Here is a 25,230-nt window from a genome sequence, read left to right as displayed (position 1 = left end):
TAAAGGGAGTGACTCTTCTGAGGGTCTGCCCTTTGAGCCTTTCCTGGGTGACCAGTATTAGATTCCGATGTACCACTGCAGGTTTATTGTATTACTCGGTCCTTATCATTGACGATGAAACACTGAAATTGGATCAGGATTGAATACAAAAGGCATAATGCCGACTTTAGTACAAGGGAAGTTACCCTTCTAAGTGTCTGCGCTTTGAGCCGGCCTGGGAGACCTGTATTATATTCCGTTCCACCACTGCAGTTTTACTGTATCACTTGGACCGTCTCATTGACGATGAAGCACAGAAATTGCGTCGGACTGATACAAAAGGCACAATGCCGACTGAAGTACAAGGGGAGTGACTCTCCCAAGAGTCTGTGAATTAAGACTTTCCTCGAAGAACAGTATTAGATTCCGAAGACACCAGTGCAGGTTTAAATGGTTCAAATGGCTCTGAGCACTATGGGACTTAACATCTATGGTCATCAGTCCCCTAGAACTTAGAACTACTTAAACCTAACTAACCTAAGGACAGCACACAACACCCAGCCATCACGAGGCAGAGAAAATCCCTGACCCCGACGGGAATCGAACCCGGGAACCCGGGCGTGGGAAGCGAGAACGCTACCGCACGACCACGAGATGCGGGCAGTGCAGGTTTACTGTTGCTCTCGGACCTAAACATTGACTATGAAACACAGAGATTGAATCGGGAATAAATACAAAACGAACAATGCCGACTTTATTACAAGGGCAGTGACTCTTCTAACAGTCTGCGTTTTGATCCTTTCCTGGGAGAATAGTATTAGATTCCGATGCACCACTGCAGGTTTACTCTATCCCTTGGACTTTCACACTGACGATGAAACATAGGTATTCCATGGGTATTGAATAAAAGAGGCGCAATGCCAACATTATTACAAGGGGAGTGACTCTACTATGACACTTCACTTTGAGCAGTTATTGGGAGAACAGTATTACATTCAGATGCACCACTGCAGGTTTGCTCTATCCCTTGGACCTTTACATTGACGATGAAACACAGAAATTGCATCGGGTTTGAACACAAAAGGCGCAATGCCGACTTTATTTTAAGTGGAATGCCTCTTCTAAGAATCTGGGCTTTGAGACTTTCCTGGGAGAACACTATTAGATTCGATGCACCACTGCAGGTTTACTGTATCCGTTGGATTATCACACTGGCGTTGAAACATATATATTTCATCGGCACTGAATACAAGAGGCGCAATACCAACATTATTACAAGGGGAGTGACTCTACTATGACTCTGCGCTTCGAGCCGTTATTGGGAGAACAGTATTAGATTCCGCTGCACCACTGCAGGTTTACGGTATGTCTTGGACCTTTACATTGACGGTGAAACATAGAAATTACTACGGGATTGAATACAAAATACGGATTTCGCGACTTAAGCACAAGGGGACTGACTCTTCTAAGAGTGTGCGCTTTGAGCCTTTCCTGGGAGACCAGTATTAGATTCCGATGCACCACTGCAGGTTTACTGTATACCTTGGAGCTAAACATTAACAATGAAACACAGAAATTGCAACGGGATTGAATACAAAACGCACAATGCCGACTTAAGTACAAGGGGAGTGACTCTTCTAAGAGTTTGCGCTATGAGCCTTTCTTGGGAGAACAGTATTAGATTCGATGCACCACTGCAGGTTTACTGTATCCCTTGGACCTTCACACTGACGATGAAACACAGAAATTGCATCGGGACTGAATACAAAATGCACATTACCTACTTATGTAAAAAGGGAGTGACTCTTCTAAAAGTCTGGGATTTGAGCCTTTACTGGGAGACCAGTAGTAGATTCTGATGTGTGGTGTCACCGCCAGACACCACACTTGCTGGGTGCTAGCCTTTAAATCGGCCGCGGTCCGCTAGTATACGTCGGACTCGCGTGTCGCCACTGTCAGTGATTGCAGACCGAGCGCCGCCACACGGCAGGTCTAGCACTCGCCCCAGTTGTACAGCCGACTTTGCTAGAGAGAGTTCACTGACGGATTACGCTCTCATTTGCCGAGACGATAGTTAGCATAGCCTTCAGCTACGTCATTTTCTACGACCTAGCAAGGCGCCTTTATCCTTTACTATTTATCTTGTCATGCCTGTACCTCAGACCGATGTACACCAATTATGGATTAAAGTTAAGTATTCCAGCAGCAACGTACCTTATTGGCTATATTAATTACATTGTCCTGTTCCAGACCTCACGCCAGCCTGCGTGAGCTTAACGCGTGCTTTTCGGCTACCGGTCATAGTGAATTGGCTGTCTGGCCAGTCCACTACACGATGCACCACTGCAGGTTTCTTGTATGCCTTGGACCTTCACACTGACGATGAAACACAGAAATTGCATCGGGATTCAATACATAAGGCACAATGCCGACTTATGTACAAGGGGAGAGACCCTTCCAAGATTCTGCCCTTTGAGTCTTTCCTGGGACACCAGTATTAGATTCCGATGCACCACTGCAGGTTTATTGTATCCCTTGGACCTTCACATTGACGATGAAACACAGAAATTGCATTGGGATTGACTACAAAAGGCACAATGGCGACTTAAGTACAAGGGGTTGACTCTTCTAAGAGTCTGCGCATTGAGCGTTTCCTGGGAGTCCAGTATTAGATTCCGATACACCATTGCAAGGTTTACTGTATCTCTTGGACTTTCACATTGATGATGAAACGCAGATATTGCATCGGGATTGAATACAAAAGGTGCAATGTCGAGTTTATTAGAAGGGTATTGACTCTTCTAAGATTCTGTGCTTTGAGCCGTTATTGGGAGAACAGTATTAGATTCCGACGCACCACTGCAAGTTTGCTGCAATCCTTGGACCATCACATTGACGATGAAACAGAGAAATTGCAACGGGATTGAATACAAAAGGAGGTTTTCGCAACTTAAGTACAAGGGGACTGACTCTTTTACCAAGGGAACCTACCCATCGCACCCCTTTCAGATTTAGTTATAAGTTGGCACAGTGGATAGGCCTTGAAAACCGGAACACAGATCACTCGAGAAAACAGGAAGAATTTGCGTGGAACTATGAAAAAAGTAAGCAAAATATGGAAACTGAGTAGTACATGCGGATCATATACAACATCAAGGAGAATGTGAGCTCAGGAGCGCCGTGGTCCCGTGGTTAGCGGGAGCAGCTGTGGAACGAATGGTCCTTGGTTCAAGTCTTCCCTCGAGTGAGAAGTGTAAGTTTCTATTTTCAGACAATTGCTATCTGTCCGTCAGATGCGAGTGATGGGAGTGATTATCATATCCACAAGAAAACGTAAATCGGGCAAGATAGAGGAATCTTTTTACCCATTCGCCAAGTGTACAAGTTAGGTGGGTCGACAACATATTCCTGTCATGTGACGCACATGCCGTCACCAGTTACGTATAGAATATATCATACGTGTTTTCCTGTGGAGGAAACCTATGACCTTGCGATCAAATGTTATCGGTCCCCATTGGAAAGGAACGTCCTTTCGTCTACTAATCGCACGGTTTTGCGGGGCGGTCACAGAACACAGACACTAGACTTATTACAGTGAACAGAGACGTCAATGAACGAAGGGACAGATCATAACCTTGCAAAAATAATGAAATTACACTTTTCACTCGAGGGAAGACTTCAACCAAGGACCTCTTGGCCCGCAGCCGCTCACGCTAACAACGGGACCACGGCGCTCCCGTCCTCGGAGTATCCTTGATGTTGCCTACCTTGCACATGGACTCCTCAGTTTATATATTTTGATTATATTTTTCATAGTTCCACACAACTTCTTACTGTTTTCTCGATTGATCTGTGTTCAGTTTTTCAAGACCTATCCACTGTGCCAACTTATAACTAAATCTGAGGGGGGTGCGATGGGGAGGTCCCCTTGTAAGAGTCTGCGATTTGAGAATTGTCTGGGAGCACAGTATTAGATTCCGATGCACCGCTGCCGGTTTACTGTATCCCTTGGCCTTTCACACTGACGATGAAACATATATATTCCATCGGGGCTGAATAAAAGAGGCGCAATGCCAAAATTATTACAAGGGGAGTGACTCTTCTATGATTCTGCGCTTTGAGCAGTTATTGCTAGAACAGTATTAGATTCCGTTGCACCACTGCAGGTTTATTGTATACCTAGTTCCTTCACATTGACGATGAAACAAAGAAATTGCAACGGGACTCAATACAACATGCACAATTCCGACTCAAGGACAAGGGGTGAGACTCTTGTAAGAGTCTGCGCATTGAGCCTTTCCTGGGAGAACAGTATAAGATATCGATGCACCACTGCATGTTTACTGTATTCCTTGGAACTTCCCATTCACGATGAAACACAGAAATTGCATCGGGACTGAATACAAAATGCACAGTTCCGACTTAAGTACAAGGGGAGTGACTCTTATAAGAGTGTGCGCTTTGGGCCTTTTCTGGGAGACCAGCATTAGATTCCGATGCACCACTGCAAGTTTACTGTATCCCTTGCGGTATCACGTTGACGATGAAACACAGAAACTGCATCGGAATTGAATACAAAAAGTACAATGCCGTCTTCTGTACACGGGGAGTGATGCTCCAAACAGTCTGTGTTCTGCGCCATTCTTGGGAGAGCAGTATAGGACTTCGATGCCCTACTGCAGATCTACTGTATCCCATGGACTGTGACATTGACGATGAAGTGCAGAAATCGCATCGGGATTGAATACAAAAGGCACAATGCCTACTGCTGACATGGGGAGAGACGCTTCAAACCGTCTGTGCTTTGAGCCTTTCCTGGGAGAACAGTGTTAGATTCCGATGCACAACTGCAGGTTTACTGTATCGCTTCGACATTTACATTGACGATGAAACACAGAAATGTCATCGGGATTTAATACAAAATGCACAATGCCGACTTCTGTACACGTGGAGTGACGCTTTAAACAATCTGTGCTTTGAGCTTTTCCTGAGCGAACAGTATTAGATTCCGATGTACCACTGCAGGTTTAATGTACCCCTTGGACCTTCACATTGACTATCAAACACACAAATTGTATCGGGATTGAATGCATAGGGCATAATACCGACTTCTGTACACTTTGAGCTTTTCCTGGGAGAACAGGATCAAATTCCGGTGCACTACTGAAGGGTTACTGTATCTCTTGGACCTTCACATTGACGATGAAACAAAGAAATTGCATCGGGACTGAATACAAAACGCACAATGCCGACTAATGTAAATGTGGGGTGACAGTCTGTGTTTAAAGCCTTTCCTGGGTGAACAGTATTAGTTTCTGATGCACGACCGGACGTTTACTGTATCCCTTGGGCTATCATATTGACGATGAAACACAGAAACTGCAAAGGAATTGAATACAAAAGGTAGAAGGCCGACTTCTGTACACGTATTACTAATGCAATACTTTTGGTGACGAGTCATTGGCTACCTTAAGAGAATCATAGGTACTCGTCCAAGTTGCTCACCGAGTTCGACATTTTTTGTTACTGTGGCCAGTTTGCCAGAAGCGATGCGTCACTAGTTGTGTAACATAAGAGAGTTATCGTTACTCCTGCCAGTGACTACTCGAATTTACTAATGCAATGTTCTTGGTGACGAGGCATTGGCTACCTCAGGAGGGGCATAGTTATTCCTGCCTGTTTCCTACACCATTTTACATTATTTTATTTCCGTGGACAGTCTCGCAGAAGCGATGTCACTATTAGTGTATCTTAAGAGCGTAATCGTTACTCCTGCCAGGTGTACCTCCAGATTACTGATGCAATGCTCGTGATGACGAGGCATTGGCTACGTTAAGAGTGTCATAGTTACTCGTCCAAGTTGCTCACCCAGTTCGACATTTTTTGTAACTATACGTCTGCCAGAAGTGATACGTCACTAGTTGTTTATCATAAGCGTGTTATCGTTACCTCTGCCAGTAACTACTCGAATTTACTAATGCAATATTCTTGGTGACGAAGCATTGTCTACTTCAGAAGGGTCATAGTTATACCTGCCTGTTTCCTACACCATTTTACATCATTTTTTTACTGTGGACAGTCTGCCAGAAGCGATATGTGACTAGTTGTGTCTCTTAAGAGCGTAATCGTTATTGCTGCAAGGTGTAACTCCAGATTACTGATGCAGTACTCGTGATGAAGTGGCATTGGCTACCTTAAGAGAGTCATAGTTAGTCGTCCCAGTTGTGCACCCAGTTCCACATTTTTTGTTACTGTGGCCAGTCTGCCAAAAGCGATAAGTCACTAGTTGTGTATCATAAGAAAGTTATCGTTACTCCTGCCTGTGAGTACTCGAATTTACTGATGTAACTCTCTTGGTGACGAGGCATTATCTTCCTCAGGAGGGTCATAGTTATTCCTGCCTGTTTCTTATTCCATTTTACATTAATTTGTTACTGTGGCCAGTCTGCCAGAAGCGATATGTCACTAGTTGTGTATCTTAAGAGCGTAATCGTTACTTCTGCCAGGTGTAACTCCAGATTACTGATGCAATACTCGTGATGACGAGGCATTGGCTATCTTAAGATAGTCATAGTTACCGGTCCAAGTTGCTCACCCAGTTCCACATTTTGTGTTACTGAGGTGTCTGCCAGAAGTCATATGTCACTAGTTGTGTATCTTAAGAGCGTAGTCGTTCCTTCTACCAGGAGTAGCTCGAGATTACTGATGTAATTCTCGTGGTGACGAGGCATTGGCTACCGTAAGAGAGTAATAGTTACTCGTCAGTGTTACTCTCCCAGTTTCACATTTTTTGATACTGTGGCCAGTCTGCCAGAAGCGATACATCATTTATTGTGTATCATAAGAGAGTTATCCTTACTCCTGCCAGTGAGTACTCGAACTTACTGATGCAATACTTATGGTGACGAGGCATTGGCTACCTCAGGAGGGTCACAGTTATTCCTGTCAGTTTCGTACACCATTTTACAATATTTTGTTACTGTCAACAGTCTGCCAGAAGCGATATGTCACTAGTTGTGTATCTTAAGAGCGTAAACGTTGCTCCTGCCAGGTGTACCTCCAGATTACTGATGCAATGCTCGTGATGACGAGGCATTGGCTACGTAAAGAGAGTCATAGTTACTTGTCCACTTTGCTCACCCAGTTCCACATTTTTTGTAACTATGCGTCTGCCAGAAGCGATACGTAACTAGTTGTTTATCATAAGCGTGTTATCGTTACCTCTGTCAGTAGCTACTCGAATTTACTAATGCAATGATCTTGGTGACCAAGCATTGACTACTTCAGAAGGGTCATAGTTATTCCTGCCTGTTTCCTACACCATTTTACATTATTTTGTTACTGTGGACAGTCTGCCAGAAGCGATATGTGACTAGTTGTGTATCTTAAGAGCGTAATCGTTACTGCTGCCAGGTGTAACTCCAGATTACTGAAGCAATACTCGTGACGATGAGGCATTGGCTACCTCAGGAGGGTCATAGTTATTCCTGCCTGTTTTTTACCCCATTTTACATTAATGTGTCACTGTGTCCAGTCTGCCAGATGCGATATGTCACTAGTTGTGTATCTTAAGAGCGTAATCGTTACTTCTGCCAGGTGTAACTCCAGATCACTGATGCAATACTCGTGATGACGAGGCATTGGATATCTTAAGATAGTCATAGTTACCGGTCCAAGTTGCTCACCCAGTTCCACATTTTGTGTTACTGAGGTGTCTGCCAGAAGTGATATGTCACTAGTTGTGTATCTTAAGTGCGTAATCGTTCCTTCTACCAGGAGTAACTCGAGATTACTGATGTAATTCTCGTGGTGACGAGGCATTGGCTACCGTAAGAGAGTAATAGTTACCCGTCAGTGTTGCTCACCCAGTTTCACATTTTTTGTAACTGTGGCGTCTGCCAGAAGCGATACGTGAATAGTTGTGTATCATAAGAGAGCTATCGTTACTCCTGCCAGTGAGTACTCGAATTTACTGATGCAATACTTTTGGTGACCAGGCATTGGCTATCTTAAGAGAGTCATAGTTACATGTCCAAGACTACATTTGACAACAATATGCGAAAGATAAATTGCTGCTTAACACACACAGGACACATTGAACTGCAGACATGTATGTACAACATGTTGTTGTTGTTATGGTCTTCAGTCCTGAGACTGGTTTGATGCAGCTCTCCATGCTACTCTATCCTGTGCAAGCTTCTTCATCTCCCAGTACCTACTGCAACCTACATCCTTCTGAATCTGCTTAGTGTAGTCATCTCTTGGTCTCCCTTTACGATTTTTACCCTCCACGCTGCCCTCCAATATTAAATTGGTGATCCCTTGATGCCTCAGAACATGTCCTACCAACCGATCCCTTCTTCTGGTCAAGTTGTGCCACAAACTTCTCTTCTCCCCAATCCTATTCAATACTTCCATATTAGTTATGTGATCTACCCATCTAATCTTCAGCATTCTTCTGTAGCACCACATTTCGAAAGCTTCTATTCTCTTCTTGTCCAAACTATTTATCGTCCATGTTTCACTTCCATACATGGCTACACTCCATACAAATACTTTCAGAAATGACTTCCTGACACTTAAATCTATACTCGATGTTAACAAATTTCTCTTCTTCAGAAACGCTTTCCTTGCCATTGCCAGTCTACATTTTATATCCTCTCTACTTTGACCATCATCAGTTATTTTGCTCCCCAAATAGCAAAACTCCTTTACTACTTTAAGTGTCTCATTTCCTAATCCAATTCCCTTGACATCACTCGACTTAATTTGACTACATTCCGTTATCCTCGTTTTGCTTTTGTTGATTTTCATCTTATATCCTCCTTTCAAGACACTATCCATTCCGTTCAACTGCTCTTCCAAGTCCTTTGCTGTCTGTGACAGAATTACAATGTCATCGGCAAACCTCAAAGTTTTTATTTCTTCTCCATGGATCTTAATACGTACTCCAAATTTTTCTTTTGTTTCCTTCACTGCTTGCTCAATATACAGATTGAATAACATTGGGGAGAGACTACAACCCTGTCTCACTCCCTTCCCAACCACTGCTTCCCTTTCATGTCCCTCGACTCTTATAATTGCCATCTGGTTTCTGTACAAATTTTTACAATTTAAGTGCCCATGTTTAATCTCTCAGATGCGCAATTACTGTAGATAAGCTTATGTCTTCGTGGTTATAGTGTTTGGCATATAATTCAATTTGCTCCCTGTATTTTACCCCTGCCACCTTCTGAATTTGAAAGAGAGTATTCCAGTCAACATTGTCAAAAGCTTTCTCTAAGTCTACAAACGCTAGAAACGTAGGTTTGCTCTTCCTTAATCTAGCTTCTAAGATAAGTTGTAAGGTCAGTATTGCCTCACGCATTCCAACATTTCTACGGAATCCGAACTGATCATCCCCAAGGTCGGCTTCTACTAGTTTTTCCATTCATCTGTAAAGAATTCACGTTAGTATTTTGCAGCTGTGACTTATTAAACTGATAGTTCGGTAATTTTCACATCTGTCATAACCTGCTTTCTTTGGGATTGGGATTATTATATTCTTCTTTAAGTCTGAGGGTATTTCGCCTGGTTCATACATCTTGCTCACCAGATGGTAGAGTTTTGTCAGGACTGGCTCTGCCAAGGCCGTCAGTAGTTCCAATGGAATGTTGTCTACTCCGGGGGCCTTGTTTCGACTCAGGTCTTTCAGTGCTCTGTCAAACTCTTCACGCAGTATCGTATCTCCCATTTCATCTTCATCTACATCCTCTTCCATTTCCATAATATTGTCCTCAAGTACATCGCCCTTTATAGACCCTCTATATACTCCTTCCACCTTTCTGCTTTCCCTTCTTTGCTTAGAACTGGGTTTCCATCTGAGCTCTTGATGTTCATACAAGTGGTTCTCTTATCTCCAAAGGTCTCTTTAATTTTCCTGTAGGCAGTATCTATCATACCCCTAGTGAGATAAGCCTCTACATCCTTAAATTTGTCCTCTAGCCATCCCTGCTTAGCCATTTTGCACTTCCTGTCGATCTCATTTTTGAGATGTCTGTATTCCTTTTTGCCTGCTTCATTTGCTGCATTTTTATATTTTCTCCCATCATCAATTAAATTCAATATTTCTTCTGTCACCCAAGGATTTCTACTAGCCCTCGTCTTTTTACCTACTTGATCCTCTGCTGCCTTCACTACTTCATCCCTCAAAGCTACCCATTCTTCTTCTACTGTATTTCTTTCCCCCATTCCTGTCAATTGCTCCCTTATGCTCTCCCTGAAACTCTGTACAACCTCTGGTTCTTTTAGTTTATCCAGGTCCCATCTCCTTAAATTCCCACCTTTTTGCAGTTTCTTCAGTTTTAATCTACAGTTCATAACCAATAGATTGTGGTCAGAGTCCACATCTGCCCCTGGAAATGTCTTACAATTTAAAACCTGGTTCCTAAATCTCTGTCTTACCATTATATAATCTATCTGAAACCTTTCAGTATCTCCAGGCTTCTTCCATGTATACAGCCTTCTTTTATGATTCTTGAACCAAGTGTTAGCTATGGTTAGCTAGGTACAACATAGAGTTTGTAAAAATCACATGAAATCAGTGGAAGAATCACGAGCTCCAAAGTGCTACTAGCCGTCCAGCTAACACAATGACTGTGTGTCGGGAATTAAAAATAATGGGTTACAATGGTCGAGCAATTGCTCATGAGCCACACATTCATGTTGTCAGTAAATCTTCATCACTATACAAAATGTACTTGAGTTGATAAAACGTAGCCTTAAAGTACACTACTGGCCATTAAAATTGCTGCACCACAAAGATGACATTTTACAGACACAAAATTTAACCGACAGGAATAAGATGCTGTGATATACAAATAATTAGCTTTTCAGAGCATTCACACAAGGTTGGCACCGGTGGCGATACCTACAATGTGCTGACATGAGGAAAGTTTCCAACAGATTTCTCATACACAAACAGCAGTTGAAAGGCGTTGCCTGGTGAAACGTTGTTGTGCTGCCTCGTGTAAGGAGGAGAAATGTGTACCATCACATTTCCAACTTTGATAAAGGTCAGATTGTAGTCTACCACAATTGCTGTTTATTGTATCGTGACATTGCTGCTCACGTTGGTCGAGATCCAGTGACTGTTAGCAGAATATGGAATCAGTGGGTTCAGGGGGGTAATGCCGTGCTGGATCCCAATGGCCTTGTATCACTAGCAGTCGAGGTGACAGGCATCTTATCCGCACGGCTGTAACGGATTGTGCTGCCACATCTTGATCCCTGAGTCAACAGATGGGGATGTTTGCAAGACAACAACCATCTGCACGAACAGTTCGACAATATTTGCAGCAGCATGGACTATCAGCTCAGAGACCATGGCTGCAGTTAACACTGATGCTGCATCACAGACAGGAGGGCCTGGGATGGTGTACTCAATGATGAACCTGGGTGCAAGAATGGCAGAACGTCATTTTTTCAGATGAATCCAGGTTCTGTTTACAGCATCATGATTGTCGCATCAGTGTTTGGCAACATCACGGTGAACGCACATTGGAAGCGTGTATTCGTCATCAATATACAGCGTATCACCCGGCGTGATGGTTCAAAAATGGTTCAAATGGCTCTGAGCACTATGGGACTTAACTTCTGAGGTCATTAGTCCCCTAGAACTTAGAACTACTTAAACCTAACTAACCTAAGAACATCACACACATCCATGCCCGAGGCAGGATTCGAATCTGCGACCGTAACGGTCGCATGGTTCCAGACTGTAGTGCCTAGAACTGCTAGGTCACACTGGCCGGCCCGGCGTGATGGTATGGGGTGCCATTGGTTACACATCTCGGTCGCCTCTTGTTCACATTGATGGCACTTTGAACAGTGGACGTTACATTTCAGATGTGTTACAACCCGTGGCTCTACCCTTCGTTCGATCCCTGCAAAACCCTATGTTTCAGCAGGATAGTGCACAACTGCATGTTGCAGGTCCTGTACGGGCCTTTCTGTATGCATAAAATGTTCGACTGCTGCCCTGGCCAGCACATTCTCCAGATCTCTCATGAATTGAAAATGTCTGATCAATGGTGCCAAGCAACTGGCTCGTCACAATATGCTGGTCACTACTCTTGATAAACTGTGGTGTTGTGTTGAAGCTTCATGGGCAGCTGTACCTGTACACACCATCTGAGCTCTGTTTGACTCAATGCCCAGGTGTATCGAGGCCATTACTACAGCCAGAGGTGGTTGTCCCAGGTACTGATTTCTCAGGATCTACGCACCCAAATTGTGTGAAAATGTAATCACGTGTCAGTATAATATATTTGTCCAATGAATAACCATTTATCATCTGGATTTCTTCTTGGTGTAGCAATTTTAATGGCCAGTAGTGTATTAAATAATATTAGAGACATTGTGACAACACAAAAAGTTCATGCAGAATAACTAACAAATAGAAAAACATTATTTCAACTAGTACATAAAATTATATCCATAGAGAAATTGAACTGTACAGATGTTAAAAAGTCATTTAAATGAATAAAGGAAGTACAAGATGTGCACGATGCCACACAGATAGCAAACATCCTAGGAGTGTTCGAACAACGATAAAAGTTGACGAAGACTAAAATACTTGTGTCTGGATGTCAAACTTGCTGCAAAATGGAAGATATTTCCAACGTTTGAAACCACACAGTTGCCAGCTGTCTGCAGCATCATTTATCAAACACATTTCACGTGACTTTATGATCTCCATAATGGAATTCATTTAAAAGAGAGATGTGGATCTGTTCACTCCTCAACAGGAAGACCGATAGCTGAAGAAACTGTGGCTTTATTCAGACACAATAAATACTGAGGCACCGGAAAGAAAAACTTCAACTCTTCTGAACTGTTGCTCTTCAGCTATAAAACACTTTCTTCAGAAAGTACCACAAAGTCATCCACAATTTTGCATGGCTGAGGAATTTTGTTAAATTACGTTAACGACGGTGACGCAAAGTTCGAAACCGAGAAAGATTCCAGGGACAAACAATATTCCTCTAGAATTCTTGCAAAGTGGAGGATTACCCCCGTGACCAGAATTCTCTCTCTTATTCTTTTAATGTGGGAGACCTAAAAAGTACTCGTCAACACGAAACATGCAAAACAGTTCAAACAGCTCCGAGCACTACGGGACTTAACATCTGAGGTTGTCAGTCCCCCACGAAACGTGCACTTGTAGGCACTGTATCGAATGATAGTGATCACATCCGTGGCAACTCTAGTGTGCTATATTCTTAGCATCTGTAACAGGAAAAATTGTTGCTAAAATCTTACTGGATCAATAATAGGCTGTGTCATTGTTATAATTAAGAAAAAAGGACTTGATATCATCTGTCAGACAGGTCTTAGCACATGGAGATGACTGGCCATGTGGGCTGAGTGTGCACATGTCGTGTCTTACGAGGGACTTCATCTGAGAGCCGAGAACATATAGCAGTCTTCTGTATGCGTGTGTTTGCCACTCAGTGCCTCCTTTATGTGGTGATTAGCAACCGATTATTTTCATATTGTTGCTATTCCATCCCAGATTTTTCATTGTCTGATTATGATGAACACAATTATAGAATCAATAAAGCCTGAATGCAATATATCTCAAAGAGGCAGAGAGAAAGAGACTCAAATTCTGTAAGGTGATGAGGCAGTTCCTGAGTTATATGGACGAGAGTGTTATGTCCCAATGAAAGCACGTCTTAAGCGTATAAAAACATAAAATATGAATTAAATGACACAATTTCAAAGACCTTACTTGTCTGATACAAATATTATTTTATGTTCGCAAACTGAAACGTCGAGTGAAAATTTAAACTGAGGCCGGGAACCAAACCCGAGTCTCCTGTTTCCTAGGCAGGTGTGTTAGCCGTTGAGCCGTCTCGGCACAGCAGTTCGCACGACTGCACAGATTACCCTGGCGTGCCTCCCTCTTTGATCCAGTTTCTCACTGCCATCCCCTGCTTTAAATTCCCCCTTTCACGTACATGGAATTTCCAAGACTCTCCACGTTCTGGAATAGCGTCTCGACGTCAAATGTAAATGGGCGATCCGGCCTGAAACCCAGGTGCAGTTACTTATACAAATGAAATGACACAATTTCGGAGACTTTATCAGTCTCGTACAGATCTGACTCGTTACGATTCGTACATGTACGACACCGGTAAAGTCTCTGAAATTGTGTCATTTCATTTGTATACATACCTGCACCTGGGTTTCAGGCGGGATACCCCATTTACGTTTGATGCCGAGATGTTTGATGTTGAGGTGCTATTCCAGAATGTGGAGAGCCTCGTCAATTCTGTTCATTTATAAGGAGAAATTTAAAGCAGACTGTTGCAGCAGTAAGAATTTGGATTGAGGAGCATGCTACGGTAGTCCATGGAAGTGTGTGAACTGCTGTGTCAAGGTGACTTAGTGGCTAATGCACCTGCCTAGTAAGCAGGAAACCCAGAATTGATTCCTGGCATTGGTACAAACTTTTACTGGCCACTTCAGTCTATATACATAAAATAAAGTATGAACTAGGCGGGATACAAAAAAAAATTATATATTATATATGTATGGAGGTGTATCATATGAATTTCAGAAATAGAGACCTCTGGAAAGATACTTTACAAGGAAACTGAGTCCAGTCTAGTGAAAACCTGGCAAGTGGGACGGAGAATGCATTAATAGTAGTAGTAGTAATAGTAGTAGTAGTAGTAATAATAATAATAATAATAATAATAATAACAATAATAATAATACAAGCAGAAACAGACACATACAAGATGATACCGCGGATGCCTGAAGTGATAATTTTGCAACATGAAGTCACCCAAGCAATTAATTCTACTCACAATTGGAAAGCCCCTGGAAAAGATAAAATAGCAAATTTCTGGCTAAAGAAGTTCACCTCAACACATTCACATCTAACTAAATTATTTAACAGTTACATTGCAGACCCATACACATTCCGTGATACACTTGCACATGGAATAACTTATCTGAAACCTAAAGATCAAGCAGACACAGCAAACCCAGCTAAATATCGCCCCATAACATGCCTACCAACAATATACAAAATATTAACTTCAGTCATTACACAGAAATTAATAACACATACAACACAGAACAAAATTATAAATGAAGAACAAAAAGGCTGTTGCAAAGGAGCACGAGGATGTAAAGAGCAACTGATAATAGATGCAGAGGTGACATACCAAGCTAAAACTAAACAAAGGTCACTACACTACACATACATTGATTACCAAAAAGCTTTTGATAGTGTACCCCATTCATGGTTACTATAAATATTGGAAATATACAAAGTAGATCCTAAATTGATACAGTTCTTAAACATAGTAATGAAAAATTGGAAAACCACACTTAATATCCAAACAAATTCAAATAATATCACATCACAGCCAATACAGATTAAGCATGGAATATACCAAGGAGACTCATTAAGTCCTTCCTGGTTCTGCCTTGCTCTGAACCCAATATCCAACATGCTAAATAATACAAATTATGGATACAATATTACTGGAACATACCAACACAAAATCACACATTTGCTATACATGGATGATCCTAAACTACTGGCAGCAACAAATCAACAACTCAACCAATTACTAAAGATAACAGAAGTATTCAGCAATGATACAAATATGGCTTTTGGAACAGACAAATGTAAGAAAAATAGCATAGTCAAGGGAAAACACACTAGACAAGAAGATTACATATTGGATAACCACAGCGACTGCATAGAAGTGATGGAAAAAACAGATGCCTATAAATATCTAGGATACAGACAAAAAATAGGAATAGATAATACAAATATTAAAGAAGAACTAAAAGAAAAATATAGACAAAGATTAACAAAAATACTGAAAACAGAATTGACAGCAAGAAACAAGACAAAAGCTATAAATACTTATGCTATACAAATATTGACCTACTCATTTGGAGTAGTGAAATGGAGTAAAACAGACCTAGAAGCACTCAATACACTTACACGATCACAATGCCACAAATATAGAATACATCACATACATTCAGCAACAGAAAGATTCACATTAAGCAGAAAGGAAGGAGGAAGGGGATTTATCTACATAAAAAACCTACATTATGGACAGGTAGACAATTTAAGAAAATTCTTTCTAGAACAAGCAGAAACTAGCAAAATACACAAAGCAATCACTCATATAAATACATCAGCTACACCACTCCAATTTCATAACCACTTCTACAACCCTCTAGATCACATAACGTCAACAGATACGAAGAAAGTAAATTGGAAAAGGAAAACACTACATGGCAAGCACCCGTATCATCTAACACAGCCACATGTCGATCAAGACACATCCAACACATGGCTAAGAAAAGGCAATATATACAGTGAGATGGAAGGATTCATGATTGCAATACAGGATCAAACAATAAACACCAGATATTACAGCAAGCATATTATTGGAGATCCCAATACCACAACAGATAAATGCAGACTTTGCAAACAACAAATAGAAACAGTAGATCACATCACAAGCGGATGTACAATACTAGAAAATACAGAATACCCCAGAAGACATGACAATGTAGCAAAAATAATACATCAACAGCTTACCTTACAAGATAAACTTATAAAACAACACCTTCCCACATACAAGCATGCACCACAAGATGTACTGGAGAATGATGAATGCAAATTATACTGGAACAGAACCATTATAACAGATAAAACAACACCACATTACAAACCTGACATCATACTCACCAATAAAAAGAAGAAATTAACACAACTAATCGAAATATCGATACCCAATACAACAAATATACAAAAGAAAACAGGAGAAAAAATTGAAAAATACATCCAACTGGCTGAGGAAGTCAAGGGCATGTGGCATCAGGATAAAGTTGACATTATACCAATTATACTATCAACTACAGGAGTCATACCACACAATATCCACCAGTACATCAATGCAATACAGCTGCATCCAAACTTATATATACAACTACAGACATCCATAATTATTGATACATGTTCAATCACCTGAAAGTTCCTAAATGCAATATAACATATACCGTACAGTTAAAAGGAAGTCACGCTTGATCAAGGTCTGTGTCACTTTCCATTTTTGACCAGACATAACGTCTGAGAAAAGAAAGAAATAATAATAATAATAATTCTTTTTCATAGTGTTTCTCCTTTCACCTTTTTAATGATTTAGAAAATTTTATTTTAGCATTTACCTCTATGGGTGGATGCACTCTGTGACACCACAATCATCAAGGTAATGTAAGGGAGGGAAGTTGAGTGTGCCATCTGTGTGTGAATTGTGTAAATTTTGCTCTGTGTGTTACCATATCTTAAATGTTTCTGTATCATATTTTATCTGGTGGAATTTGAGGATCAGCCCAGCACTTGCCTAAATAAATGTGGGAGAGCACCAAATAACCACACTCAAGCTGGCAGGTGTACCAGCTTCCCGTCGTTAATTTGATCTCACCCTAGCTCGCCTTCCTATCTCGCAAGCTAGAATGCTGCACATTATTTTATATGAGAGGGTCTATTAATAAATAATATAGATTTATTAACAGTTTTAACTTATGTTAATATTGGTTTGAATGTTTGAGAGAAGGCCAGAGAGAGTGAGAGGACATGGATCAGATTTTAACAGGAAATGTTACTGTTTACTATACGAGTGTTACAGATTGTACCCATGGAAAGCTGTACAGCCACTAAATTCTGTGGGATAAGGCAATAATGGAGGGTCCCAAAAGGAAACAGATCATTCCATTATTTAAGGAATTGGTAAACATAATGCAAAATGAAAGGATGGAAGATTGGTGTTTAGCATCTTGTTGATAAAGAGGTCATTAGAGTTGGCACACAAGCTCAGATTCCCCAAGAATAGTAAAAAATGTGGTTGTGTCCTTCCATAAGGAACCATTCTGACATTTGCCTAAATCAAACAGAGGAAACTTAAACCTAAATGTGGATGACCAAATGGGAATTTGATCCCAGTCTTTCTTGATTGCAAATCCAGTGCCTCAATCTTTCTGCCATCTTGCTCAATCTATATGACACAAATGTGTGTGTTGTTAGTATATGACAATAATATTAAATAAATTGATGATAGCTGAAGAGAAAAATAATATACAATATTGCAGTTGGTCTACACTGTAGATCAGAAAATAAAAATGGAAGCCTTTTCCATAGCAGGACTGTAATGCAGAAGTTTTCTTTATATGAAATTTCTACAAGAATACTAGAAAGTATATGGGTTCTGAGAATGTATAATTGCCATCTCCTTGAAAATGGTGAAGAAGAAGAAGAACAATATATGCAATAGTAATAGTGATAAGACTGAAAAGACCTGAAATCTATTAGACAGTGATGTATTAAAAATATCTGTAGTGCTTGGACTTTATAAATTACTGCTGTTGGAAAAGTAAAAAGGTGGCAGTCTGTAGTGTCAAAAACTAATAAAAATCATTCTATCAGAAGCCAATAAGCAGACTTGTGGCTTTGGCATTATGAAATATTGTGAAAATAGTACATCTCACATTGCTGTAATCAGTGGTGTTTATTTATTTATTTATTTTTTATTATTCATTATGTAGTGTTATTTAAGAGCTAGAACAGACTTAGTTCCAAGTGCCATGGCTGATCACATTTCCTGTGCAGATCATAAAGGAGTCATTAAATATGTCGTGAATGTCTTGCTGGCAGATGAGGCAAGCAGACTACAATTAACAAATGCATGTCAACAAATAATGTAAACTGCTGTGATCTGAGAAGTTTATGCAGCACAAAAATGTACATTTAAGATAAAAATCAAGAGTCTAGCTCTTCATATAACCTAGGTAATGTTAACCTGAAAAAGTTTTCCTATATTTTCAAGGGATCAAAAATGAATAAAAATATGTTTGTATCAAATACTTCCAGTACGTTTTGTGTTGAATTTGTGAACTATGATACCCCTGTACAATACTAAGCTGGGGAATTTAGTTGAAAAGGCTACCAATTAAAACATATAAAATTGCAAATACATTACAGTTTACAAAGCAATATACGTTAAGTCAAAAATGGTAAAATAATTATTTCAGGATCAATATCATCATATATTTGAAATAATTATTGCCTTTAAAGAGATTCTGTAACATGTTTATTGTTGTAGAAATAACAATATCACAGCAATTGGTCTATTTTCTGAAGACTGCAGTAGCAGCTATTTAAATGATGTCAGAAGGTGTATTACAAACTTGAGACACTCACCATATGAAGGAGATGTTGAGTGGAGACAGGTACAATGAAAAGATTGCTATAAATTAAAGCTTTCAGCCAACAGGCCTTCTTCAAAATAGAAAACTGTTGTGACTTGCCGATCTTTCAAAGTGCCGGCGCGCAGTTATGCGCATCGTCTACATGCCACACTGTCTGCCAGCCATGCAGCAGCAACGCCACCTAAGCGGCCAGCCAGCCAGCAGCCGCTGGACTTGGACTCAGTTATGATTTGACTGTTAAAGTGTACACATGTCTTACTCTGTTTACTTGATCTGTGACTTTCATGTATTGCGTCTTCCTTGAAATATATTTGTTCAACTTGAAGTTATTACAATTTGCGACGAGGTGGTGATTTTTCTTTTCCATCATTGACCCACATGTTTCCATGGCTACTTTAGAGCAAATATTGCAAGGTCTCATAGAACAGCAAACGGTTCTCACAAATGCGATTCATGATTTCGTCGCGGAGTCAAATGCTGGGCGTCTTTTGTCGTTGTCTCTACCTACGTTTTCTCCATACGACGAGACGGCGGAAGACTGGTCTGATTACGAAAAAGTCTTCGACAGCACTTCTTGGCATTTCATGTCACAGATGACCAAACATGTAAGTCTCTGTTCCTTTCATGGATTTCACCTCAAATGTATCGGTTGTTATCGCAATTGGCTCCTTTGAAAGATCCTGCATCTTCGTCCTTTGCTGAAATGTGCTCACTTCTGTCCATCTATTTTCAAAAGCAAATGCATGTGGTATCCTATTGTGTTGCCTTTTATCATTGTCAAAAACAACTGAATCAATCCTATCACGCTTGGGCTGCTGAACTTCACGGCCTCAGTAGAAAGTGTCAATTTGTTACTGAAGTTCACAAAGAATCCTACGATGATTCCATAGTACGGGATGCTATTATCCAATCGGCACTCGACAAAGAAGTTAGGCAATGTGCCCTTCAGTTGGCAAATCCGACTCTAGATGAAGTCCTATCCATCGCTCAGTCTTTTTAAATTCTCGCGTTGCTGAAGCGCAAATGGAGGCATGGGGCGACGTCGGGGAAATACAACCTCTGTGTGATGTTGACAAAGCGTGTGGCATGTCCCCACCGGACAACATGGCTGCAGTATGCTCCCAAGCGCAGCCCAGCCTAACCGTAAACAAACATCTAAGAAACTGCAGCAAAAACCACAGCAACTTCCTTCATGTCCGCAGTGTTTTACGAAACATTCATGAGAAGATTGTCCACAACATTGGGCCGTGTGTCACAAATGCAAAAAAAAGAGTCATGTGTCATCCGTTTGCAAATCCGACCACATACATGATGTTCATGAACATGATGCTGATTCTGATTCTGTGTTGTCTGTCAATTGTACTTCTTCCCTTTCAGGGAAGTTATTCCTCACCATCCAAATACTTGGTCGAGATGTTCGCATGCAGGTGGATACTGGTTCTGCTGCCACTATAATCAATTCTCAGATGTATCTTCACTTGGGTTCTCCAATCCTGTCACCTGTCACTAGGCAATTATGGGCTTACAATAAACAGAAGATTTCTCGCTTGGGACAATTTGATGCTGAGGTATCTTACAAATCTGTCATTCACACTGTTCCCATATTTGTGGTCGACCATAGTAACATAGAGAATCTTTTTGGTTTCGATGCCTTTCGCGTTTTTGGATTCTCCATAGATAACTCTGTCAATATTGTCTCTGATGATATTCCTTATGCTCAATTGGATTCCTTGTCGATGACATTTTCGTCCCTTTTTTCTCCTGGGTTAGGCCATGCAAATGACTTTGAAGCTCATATCATGCTCAAACCCACAGCTCGGCCTAAGTTTTTTTGGACTCGGCCCATTCCTGTGGCCCTTCGTGATCAGGTCAAACGGGAGCTGGATTGTCTCACTGCTTCAGGGGTCTTGCTTCCTGTCACTTCCAGTGAGTGGTCCTCTCCTGTCGTTGTTGCTAAGCCAAATGGTGATATTCATCTCTGTGGCGATTTCAAAGCCACTGTAAATGCTCAATGCATTATTGACACTTACCCTATGACTTGACCTGAAGAATTGTTCACTAAACTTGCTGGAGGCCAGTATTTTTCTAAACTTGACCTGTCAGAAGCTTATCATCAACTTCCTCTCGACGCTGCTTCCCGGCAGTTTCTGGCCCTTAAAACACTTTTCAGCCTCTATCAATACCAACGATTGCCATTTGGGGCTGCCAGTGCCCCTGCTCTCTTTCAGTGATTCTTGGAACAATTATTGCTCACTGTCCCTGGGCGTATAAATTACCAGGACAACATTGTTGTCACTGGCTCCACCACTGACAAACATCTTCAAAATCTCTGCACACCTTTTCATGTCTTACAGACTGCCGGTCTTAAGTGTAATCTTGAGAAATCAAAATTTTTCAGGCATCTATCACATACTTGGGGCTTCAACTCTCTCGGGATGGTATTCGTCCGCTTCAGCAAACTGTCGCTGTGATCGATGCCCTTCCTCACTCTACATCTGTTAAGGAACTGCAGGCCTTCTTGGGGAAATTAGCAAACTATCACAAGTTTTTACTGTCTGCTGCTTTGGTGGCTCAACCGTAGCATCGCCTGTTGCATAAAAACATGCCTTTTCACTGGTCCGCGTCATGCGATGCGGCTTTCCAGAAATGGAAGACTACGCTGAAACAGGCCATGTGCCTGGCTACTTATCGACCTGGCCAACATCTTGTTCTTGCCACAGACGCCTCTCAATACATGGTTGGTGCAGTCCTTGCGAACCGTTTTTCTGACGGTTCTGAACAACCCATTGCTTATGCCTCCAAAACGCTCACGGATGTCCAACAAAAGTATTCTCAAATTGTAAAAGAAGCTTTGCCCATTATTTATGCTCTTCATAAGTTTGGTGTTTTTCTCTATGGATCCAAATTTCATCTTGTTACAGATCACAAACCTCTTGTTTCCTTGTTTCATTCATCAACGTCACTTCCCGACAAGGCTGCACACTGTCTCCAGCGTTGGGCTCTTTACTTCTCTCATTTCAATTATGAGATTCATTTCCGGCCACAGCTCAACATTCGAATGCTGATGCAGTGTGTCACCTTCCCATGAGTCCTGATCTGGCGTTCAATAGGGACGAACTTTTGTGTTTCCACCTGGATGTTGCCGAGCAGTGGGTTGTGGATGGGTTCCCCATCACCGGGGACTGGCTGGCGGCTGCTACGGGTTCTGACCCTACCCTCTCCGGGTTTTACACTGTATTCAGATCGTCCATCCGCTAAGACTTCTGGTCCGTTGCGGAACTACTACGCTTTGCATTACCGCCTCATGGCTAGGGATGGTGTTATCCTCCTTTCCACCGAAAATGCTTTGCCGCGTGTTGTGGTACCTGCATCTTTGCGCACTTTACTCTTGCGCCTCCTTCACCAAGGGCACTGTGGTGTCTCTCACACAAAATCTCTGATGCGCTGTCATGTGTACTGGCCCAGCATCGACTCTGAAATCGCACACATGGTCGCTGCCTGCTGCCCTTGTGCGTCACAGGCCGCCGCCCCGAAGTCATCTTTGTCACTGTGGCCTTCACCTGAGAAGCCCTGGGAGCATGTTCATGCTGCCTTCTAGCTCGCATTTTCTCTTTGGAAGGCCTTCCCTATACTCTTGTTACTGATAATGGTCCACAATTTGGCTCTTCCGATATTGCGGATTTTTGTGCCCGTCACGGCGTCACGCATGTCACGGCCCCTGCTTTCCACCCACAGTCAAACAGTGAGGCTGAACGACTGGTCCACACATTTAAGGCTCAGATGAGGAAACTCCTGACTTCTTCTGCTGATGATACGCTTCTCCAATTTCTGGCTTCTTACCATTTCACCCCCATGGGCGACTACAGCCTGGCTGAGCTCTTACATGGCCGAAAGCCCCGCATGCTGCTTCATCTTCTGTGGCCTTCCATCTCTCAGCTGCGGGTGCCTTCGCTTGGCCGGTTCACCTCCGACGACCTTGTATGGGTACGGGGATATGGCAGGCAGCCAAAATGGAGTCCTGGCCGCATCTAACAACACCGTGGCCAATGCCTGTATGAAATCCAGATGGACACGGGTGTTGCAGTGCATCATTCAGACCAGCTTCGGCCTCGTGTGCCAGCAACGCCTGTTCTGGATGCCGCTACACCACCTTCGGCTCTACCTGACCCTCGGGATAATGGAATCACTCATTACTCACAACGCAGTCCTCTCAGCATCATATCGGTGCCAGCACAAGAACTGCCGCCACCAGGAGACGTGCCCATGCAGGAGCCAGATGACCATCATCTGTTGGAGCAACTCTACTTGCCTTCTTCTCCTACGGACACGGACACACTGCTCATGTCTCCTGTTATAACAACCGGACTTGCCGCAACGGGCAGGTTGGTGCATGGGGCCCCAGCAGATTCGACCCCCACATCTCCTGTCATCTCAACCCGTTATCATCAGGGACACTTCCATCCGTACGGGAAGCCTCCTCCTCGAGACTTTACAGCCAGTCAAACAACACCTATGGACGTTAGCAATCTACAGGCCACCTCCATCAAGACCTGTGCAAAAAATTCAAAGGGGAGAAAAGTGTTGTGACCTGCCGATCTTTCAAAGTGCCACCGCACAGTTACACGCATCCTCTACATGCGGCGCTGTCTGCCAGCCATGCAGCAGCAGTGCCACCTAAGCGGCCAGCCAGCCAGTGGCCGCTAGACTTGGACTTAGTTATGATTTGACTGTTAAAGTGTACACATGTTTTACTCTGTTTACTTTATCTGTGACTTTCATGTATTGCGTCTTCCTTGAGACACACACACACACACACACACACACACACACACACACACACACACACACACACACACCCCTGCCTGTAGCTACTGTGGAACTGCACCTGACAGAAGCATCAATCTAGAGTAAGTGGTGAAGTGGTGAGGGCAAGGTGGAGCATAGGGTGGGGAGGTGGAGGGAAACCAGGTTAGGGGTAGGGGAAGGTGTTGCATTACTGTGGGGCTATGCAAGAACATAGTGGGGGACTGGGTAGAGCATAGAGCAGGTGGGTGCAGTTGGGAGGTTTTTTGGAGGGGGGGGGGGAGGGGTGGAGAGGGTGATGGAAAGGGTGAGGAGTAGTGAAGGGGCAAAAGACTAGTAAATACATTGGCAGAGTATTAGAGTGGGAGCAGGGAATGGAATAGGTAGGTGGAGGACAGGAACTAGTGAAGGTTGAGGCCAGGGGATTATGGGAACATAGCATATACAGCAAGGAGAGTTCCCACCTGTGCAATTCAGAAAAGCTGTTGTTGGTAGGAACAATCCAGATGGTGCACATCAATGTAGTGAAGCACACTGTGTTGGACAGCATATTCAGCAACTGAGTGGTCGAGCTATCTCTTGGCCACAGTTTGTCAGTGGAGATTCATGCAAACAGACAGCTTGTTAGTTGCCATTCCCATGTAGAATGCAACACAGTGGTTGCAGCTTAGTGTGTAGATCACATGACTATTTTCACAGTTAGCCCTGTCTCTGATGGGATAGGAAATGCCTGTAACTGGACTGTAGGAGGTGGTAGTGGAAGGATGTATGGGACAGGTCTTCCATCTAGCTCTATTGCAGGATACCTCCGTCCATATCAGACCTGCCAACCACCAGCACTTTGACAGCTGTCACCCATTTCATACCAAGAAGACCCTTCCATACAGCCTAGCTGTATGGCTGTCACATCTGTAGGGATGAGCAGTCTCTGTCCAAATACACCAAGTGTCTCACTGGACCTTCGCAGACTAAAATTACCCATCATCCTTGTATGGAAACAGACCTCTAAAACCTTGTATCTCTAGTTACCTCCCACATACCAACCATCTTGCCACAAAGGACCACTCCTTTCATGACTCAGTGCCACCCAGGACCACAGCAACTGAATCACATTCTCCACCAGGATTTTGACTCTCTATTTTGTGCCCTGAAATGAGG

Source organism: Schistocerca cancellata, chromosome 4, assembly GCF_023864275.1.
Source record: "Schistocerca cancellata isolate TAMUIC-IGC-003103 chromosome 4, iqSchCanc2.1, whole genome shotgun sequence".
NCBI lineage: Eukaryota > Metazoa > Arthropoda > Insecta > Orthoptera > Acrididae > Schistocerca > Schistocerca cancellata.
The sequence above is the reverse complement of the archived record's forward strand: the minus strand, read 5'-3'. Positions refer to the sequence as shown.